The following is a 7,087-nucleotide window of genomic DNA, read 5'->3' on the forward strand; positions in this document are numbered from 1 at the left end:
GCGCCATCTCGCGGCGGTTTCCGAGTTTACCACGGACATACAACACGTGTCGGGCAAGGATAACTTCGTCGCCGACTGCCTTTCACGGGCGGTTGTTAACGCCGTTCACTTGGGACTCGACTACGCCGCTATGGCAGCGGACCAAGCCAAGGACGCGACCGTTCAAGACTACCGGTCGACCCCTACGGCGCTACGGCTGGAGGACGTGACGTTCGACGCGGCCAACACTGTTACGGGTCTAGATAGATCGATGCCATCGGCTATCCACTAGTTTACCTTAGATACACATGACCCGCGCTCAGGAACATGTTACAACACTTTGATTATACTTGGCTGCACTGAGCAACTCGTGTGTGTGTCATTCTTTATAAGATAGCCTACTGAAACATGGTGCCAGAAGTCGGAGAACTTATTTCTTATTTTACTAGCTCGCATGTTTAAGTTTGTAGGCCTGAGTAGGTCACAAGTCGGAGGATTCCGATTCAGAGCAAAGTACTTCTGCTGAAGACGTTGTCACAGAGGAGCTAACGCTAGCATTACCGGCGCCGATAGCATCACATACAATGGCAGCTAACGTGAATATTCCACCACCGTCCCCGATGAGCTTCACATGCGATTGGAGTGTCAATTGGGACATTTTTCGGGCCGAATATGAAGACTACGTCCTCGTCACGGGCATACTTGGCAAGGACAAGAAAATAAAAGCGGCTACTCTAAGGAGTGTGATGGGAAGTGAATGCAGGCATATTTACCGCCACAATCGGAACCTCTCAGAAGATGATCAAGGGGATCCTGACGCCATACTGAGAGAGTTGGGGAAATACTTCAAGCCAGCAAAAACACAATATACGAGAGGTACATTTTCCGGAGTTGCAAGCAGGAGGAAGGAGAATCGTTTGATACCTTTGTGACGAGACTGAGAGAGAGGGCAGCAACCTGTGAGTATGGACAGTTGAAAGATGAAATGATCCGTGATAAGATAGTCCTGGGAGTTGCAAGCGAGGCCGTTAGGCGCAGGCTGTTGAGAGAGAAGGATTTGAACATGGTCACAGCTATTGACATGTGTCGCGCAGCAGAGCAAACTGACATCCGTATGAGAGCAATGGAGTTTGCAACAACGCCGCAGCCGGAGGCAGTGCATGCCGTTGCTAGGCAACCCAGACAAAACCAATGGAAACAGAGCAATCCACCCAGAACAGCAGGAGATGCAGGCAATTGCAAATATTGTGGCAGCTCGCATTCAAGGGGCAGAGAGCATTGCCCGGCCTTCGGGAAACAATGTAGGTCATGTGGGACACTTAATCACTTTTCTAAAGTGTGCTTAAAGAGCAAAAAGGGGCATGCTGAGGGCAAGGTAAACTGTGTGGAATACACAGAAGAACCCCCAGAGCATAGTAATGATGCAGATGATCTGTACATGTTTGAGTCAATCGGCGCAGTGCACACCAAAGGAAAGAAGTGGTTTGTGACTCTGAAACTCCACGACAAGCCACAACAATGTCAGCTGGACTCTGGAGCCACTTGCAATGTAATGGGCTTTCAAGACAAGAAAAGGCTGGCCCCAAACACACCTCTCCGCCCGAGTGACACCAGACTGAAGCTGTATTCGGGGGAAACACTGAGCTCTATGGGCACCTTTGAGACTGACTGTACTGTGAGAGGCCAAACGCACAAGCTCTCATTCGAAATAGTGAGGACCAGCCAACATCCTCTTCTGTCAGGCTCCACCTGTGAACGCTTAGGGCTCATGCATTTCACAATTCCAGAGGATGTGCTCAAAATGGAACACACACAACCAGGAGCCCTAACTAAAGAACAGCTTATCAACAGATACAGTGACGTGTTCAACTCCCCTGTGGAATCCGTGCCTGGGGAGGTCCATTTTGACCTTGATCCTAGTGTTGCTGCAGTACAGAGTGCCCCTCGCAATGTCCCAATCGCAATGAAAGCAGCAGTCAAAGCCCAGCTGGACAAGTACGAGGCTGACGGCCACCTTGCGCCTGTCACAGATCCTACAGATTGGATCAGCAACATGGTGATTGTTAAAAAACCGGAGAAGCTGAGAATACGCATTGACCCTAAACCATTGAACAAAGCCCTAAAGCGCTCTCACTACATCATGCCTACCTTGGAGGACATTTTGTATAAATTGCCCAAGGCCAGAGTCTTCACGTTAGTGGACGCTCGGGATGCATTCCTGCAATGCAAACTGGACTATGAAAGTAGCCTCATGACCACGTTCTGGACCCCCTGGGGGAGGAAGCGGTGGCTCAAGTTACCATTTGGAGTGGTATATCAGCGCGAGCAGCACGAGCTCCTCGCCGGTCTGAAGGGCGTTGAGCCCATTGCAGACGATATCCTGGTCGTCGGCTGCGGGGACACAGACAAGGAGGCTGGGGACGACCACGACGTCAAGCTTGTGGCGTTGATGGAACGCTGCCGCGAGGTCAAGCTTCGCCTCGGCCTGAAAAAGTTGCAGTTCAAGGTGGCTGAGGGGCAGTTTCATGGCCACATTCTCTCATCTGCTGGACTGAAGCCCGATCCAGAGAAGGTGAGAGCCATTATTGACATGCCGAACCCAACAGATGCTAAGGGCGTGCAGCGTCTCATTGGCTTCGCTAACTATTTAGCCAAGTTCATGCCTCATCTATCTACTGTTTGCGAGCCGTTGCGACGCCTGTTGGACAAGGACACACCCTGGCACTGGCTGCCTAAGCACGAGGCGGCGGTTCATGAGCTTAAGGCGCTGGCGATGTAACTAAGCCAATCGCAATCCAGAGCGACGCCAGCCAGAGCGGTCTCGGATGTTGTCTCATGCAGGAAGGTCAGCCCATCGCATTTGCCTCGAGGGCTCTTACCCCCACCGAAAAAAACTATGCACAAATTGAGGAGCAGTGTCTCAGTATCGTCTTCGCCTGCCAGAGGTTTCACCATTACCTATATGGCCGCGACCCAATCACAGCAGAGACGGACCATAAGCCTCTGATCTCTATTTTCAGCAAGCCACTTCTCAATGCGCCCAAGAGACTCCAGAGCATGCTCATGACTCTGGAGAACTACGACCTGAGGGTAATCTACAAACCAGGCCCAGAGATGTTCATAAGCGACACGCTCAGCAGAGCTACGGCTGGATGCTCCGGCAGAGGGACTGCATATCAGCGACACGCTATCTGCTCTCTGCAACAAGAGCAGGAAGACATACAGCACGTGAACCAGGCAGAGTACCTGAATGTGACTAACCAGCGGCTGGAACAGATCAGACGACACACCGACAGAGATGAATGCTTACAGGCACTGAAGAACACTGTTCTCGTGGGCTGGCCAGATGTAAAGGAGGAAGCGCCCCTCATCGCTAGGGAGTACTGGCCCCTCAGGGATGAAATCAGTGTGCAGAACGGAGTTCTGTTCCGGGGGCAAAACGTCATCATCCCAAAGTCACTCCGCCCAGAAATGTTGACGCGCATACATTCAAGTCACATAGGGGGTGATGCATGCTACCGACACGCTCAAGAGACATTGTACTGGCCCAACATGCAGTCAGAGATAAAGGACTTTGTAAGCAGCTGCTCGACCTGCAATGTGTACGCCCACAATCAGCAAAAGGAGACCATGCTCTCTCACGAAGTACCAACAGGCCATGGCAGGTCTTGAGCATGGACCTATTCAGCTTCAGACAGAAAGACTATCTCCTAATAGTCGACCACTATTCCGATTTTTGGGAGATTGAGCTTCTACCCGACATGTCTGCAGAGACAGTCATCAAGCGATGTAAGGCACAGTTCGCCCGACATGGTCAGCCAGAGAAGGTTATTACAGACAGCGGCCCTCAGTTCACAGCTCAGTTCACACGGTTCGCTTCTGAGTGGGAATTTGAGCACGTGACCTCCTCCTCCTCCTAAAGGTGCAGCGTGTGCGTGAGCGCCGCATTATGTAATAAAGTTCTTGAACGCAATGTGTAATAAAGTTTGCCGCATTTTGTATTAAGTTGTTACATATTGCACCGGTTATTGCAAAATGCGGATGTTACACTTTTTTATGAAGAAAATGTAATAATTTGGTGCATTATGTAATAAACCACCAAAATTTATGTCTCTATTTGAAAAAAACATAACGTCAGAACAACACTGATTTTAAGCATTCTAGCATGACTCAACTAAGAATTAATTTTACAAACTAGTAGGATGTTTCATTAGTCAAAACTTATTCAAATATAACTCTTTACTATAATCATAGAGAATGTGTTTGAATGTTCAGAGACAAAAACTGCACTACATGCGTGTTACAGACACACACATTATCAGTGCACTGAAATATCAGGAGACATACACACATCTGCATTATGTTATGCATATATACGTGATAGAAAGCAGACAAAAGACAGAAACAAATATGGAATAGAAAAACTTTATTCCAGTTCCATTTGTGTTAATGCAACATAGATGTCCTTTTCTATAGTGGTTAACAATAGTATAAACTGACTAAAAACAGCCTAAACAATCTTTCAAATCAAAATGAGATATTTCTAATCATGTTATTAAAATAAAAAAGAAGGCTAGCCACACTTGCCGATTAACAAAAAGATTTGCAATATTTCCAATATACAAAAATGTACTTACAACTTGAAAAAAAACATCTTCTCTAGTAGCAACAGTAGAAATACCTTTTCCTCCAACATAAACTTCTCTTAAAACAACCATCACTTAGTAAGATTAAAGATAAACAGTCAGAAAATTATTGAACTAGGTACAACAGACACATACTGTTCAAGGTTAAATGTGATCTGTCACATTTGGAAGTTCCTCCTATCATTCTTTCCTTTATTCATTCACTATTTACATCATATCTCTCCTTCCTTCCTTCCTTCCCATACTATGTTTACCAAAAAATGTCCTTGATTTTGAAATGTCCACAGCTTGTGTGCCTCAACAAGACCCAGGCCCTCATCCACTTGCTATTTTTTCCAAATAGCTCCTCTAATCTCGCTGAGAGACCACTCCCACGTCCAGCTGATTTATATAGCTTCATAATACTAATGACACTGTCACTGTCATGTTCCAACTGAAGGCTTTCAGCTAAAGATTCCCTGATGTAGATTTGAGGAAGAAATCGTGATGCAAGGTCTTGAAAAAGTTTAGAAACCCAGTCCGCGGTGGTGTAGCGGTCTAAGCATCGTCTTTGTGTCGATGCAGTTGCCCACTGGGGACCGGGGTTCGCGCCCTGGTCTCGTCAGATCCGACTATGGCCGGACTCGATGAAGCAGCAATAATTGGCAACGCTGTCTTCGGGAGGGGGGGCGGAGTCGGCTTGTGTTCGTCACGTGAATGCGTCTCTGAAAAAACAGTGGTTCGGCCTGGAGTCGCCTTGTCACGAAAGTGGGGAGGCGGTCTCCTTCGAGACTGCCGGCCGGAGAGATGCAGTTGGCGAACGCATGCAGTACGAGGGTGGGTGTTTGAATTAAAATAGGGATCGATTGGCCACTAAATTGGGAGAAAAAAGGGGGGGAAAAAAGAAATAAATTTTAAAAAAAAGTTTAGAAACCCTGTTGAATACACCGAGCATTGACATGTCAGCATGTAGTGTCAACTGAATAACATATGCCAGCAATTCTGTCGGCAGGTTGGGCATGTCACAATTTCCATCATCATATAGAAGGGCATCATCATGGGGTATATCCAGGGGATCATGAGGGTGTTCATCCAGAGCACAGTCATCTGGTTCATCTGTGAAACGGTGATGGTTTTCAACAAACGTAGCATCATGGCATTCATTCAGAGCATCATCATGGAGAACATCTGGTTCATCAGCTTCTTGGTTTGATCCATTCTCATATCTTTGACATGTCCTTTCCCTCTCAGCTTCCACAATATTCTCAATGAATGAAGACACTGACCCCTCCAGACTGAGATAATGTGCTCCATGCTCCTCTGCAATATGTCCAAGGACCAGCAATGGCAAGCTTTCTGAGTATGTGTTAGACTGAGATATAATAGAAGAGGCATCAGTTCCCAGTGTGGAGATAACGAGAAATTGGACATTGAAAATCTCAGCTGCCCGTTGTAGTGTGATGTGATCTCCGTAGGTCCCAAATTGTGACATGCTATCCAAGTATACATCCAAGTCATTTCCAGCAACATAGTGAGACAAAGGTGTTCCATTTACGGTAAATGGATTAGACCTGAGATCTTGAACTATTTCATCCCTTAGGGTTGCTGCTGATCGAATATTCCTAATGAAGCAAGCTGATCAGCTATGGCCCTAAACTGGCAATTTCCATCGGGTGCTGGGTCAAACCGTACGCTCACATCTAAGGAGTTATAGTCCCTCAGTCTGTCTTCATGTGTGTATGTCATCAAAAGTGGATGCAAAGTTAGAACTGACTTCGAAGATTTAGAGCACTTTTTTCCCGTTGCCGTGTTGTACTGGTCACATCAGAAACAAAGAACCATCTTTCTTGCACTTTAGCATCACCAGGAATCTTGAACTGAACTTTGTATTTTGAAAGCTTTATGTTACGTTTCATGATCCTACCAGGCAACACGCGATACTGTTTTGAAACTCGATGGGCACCATCTTTCACTCTCACCAAAACAGCTTCACTGGCATGATAAACAGATGGAGGATTTTGTTTAGATGCATCCGTTTACTGCAATGCTCAGTGGCTTTCTTTGCCATTTGTCTTTGTCTTCTTCGTTTTTCCTCAAATCTGAGCCGCTGTTTCAGGGAGGGTAAATTACTTTGTGGATCATTCGTGGATTGTTCACCAATGACACTGGATGGAGAACCTGCCAGGGGATGCATCACCGTGTTACTTTTTCTCCCATAGTATACTTGAAATGGAGACATCCAACTTAAAACTTCCTTTGGGTCTTCATTTAGCACTCGGGAATATGACGGCAAATGTTTAACCCAGTTAACCCCTTTCCTCTGACAATTCACAAGGTCATACGTGATCTTTTTCCTCAGCACTCTGTGGGTCCTCTCTACCTTTCCTTGGCTTTGGGGCTGGTACGGTGAACTCTCAATTATTCTCACTTGCATTGATTCCATCAACCTTCGCACAGCTCCTTTAAACTCTCTGCCTTGAACA

Source organism: Lampris incognitus, chromosome 9 (genome assembly GCF_029633865.1).
Source record: "Lampris incognitus isolate fLamInc1 chromosome 9, fLamInc1.hap2, whole genome shotgun sequence".
In the NCBI taxonomy this organism is placed as follows: domain Eukaryota; kingdom Metazoa; phylum Chordata; class Actinopteri; order Lampriformes; family Lampridae; genus Lampris; species Lampris incognitus.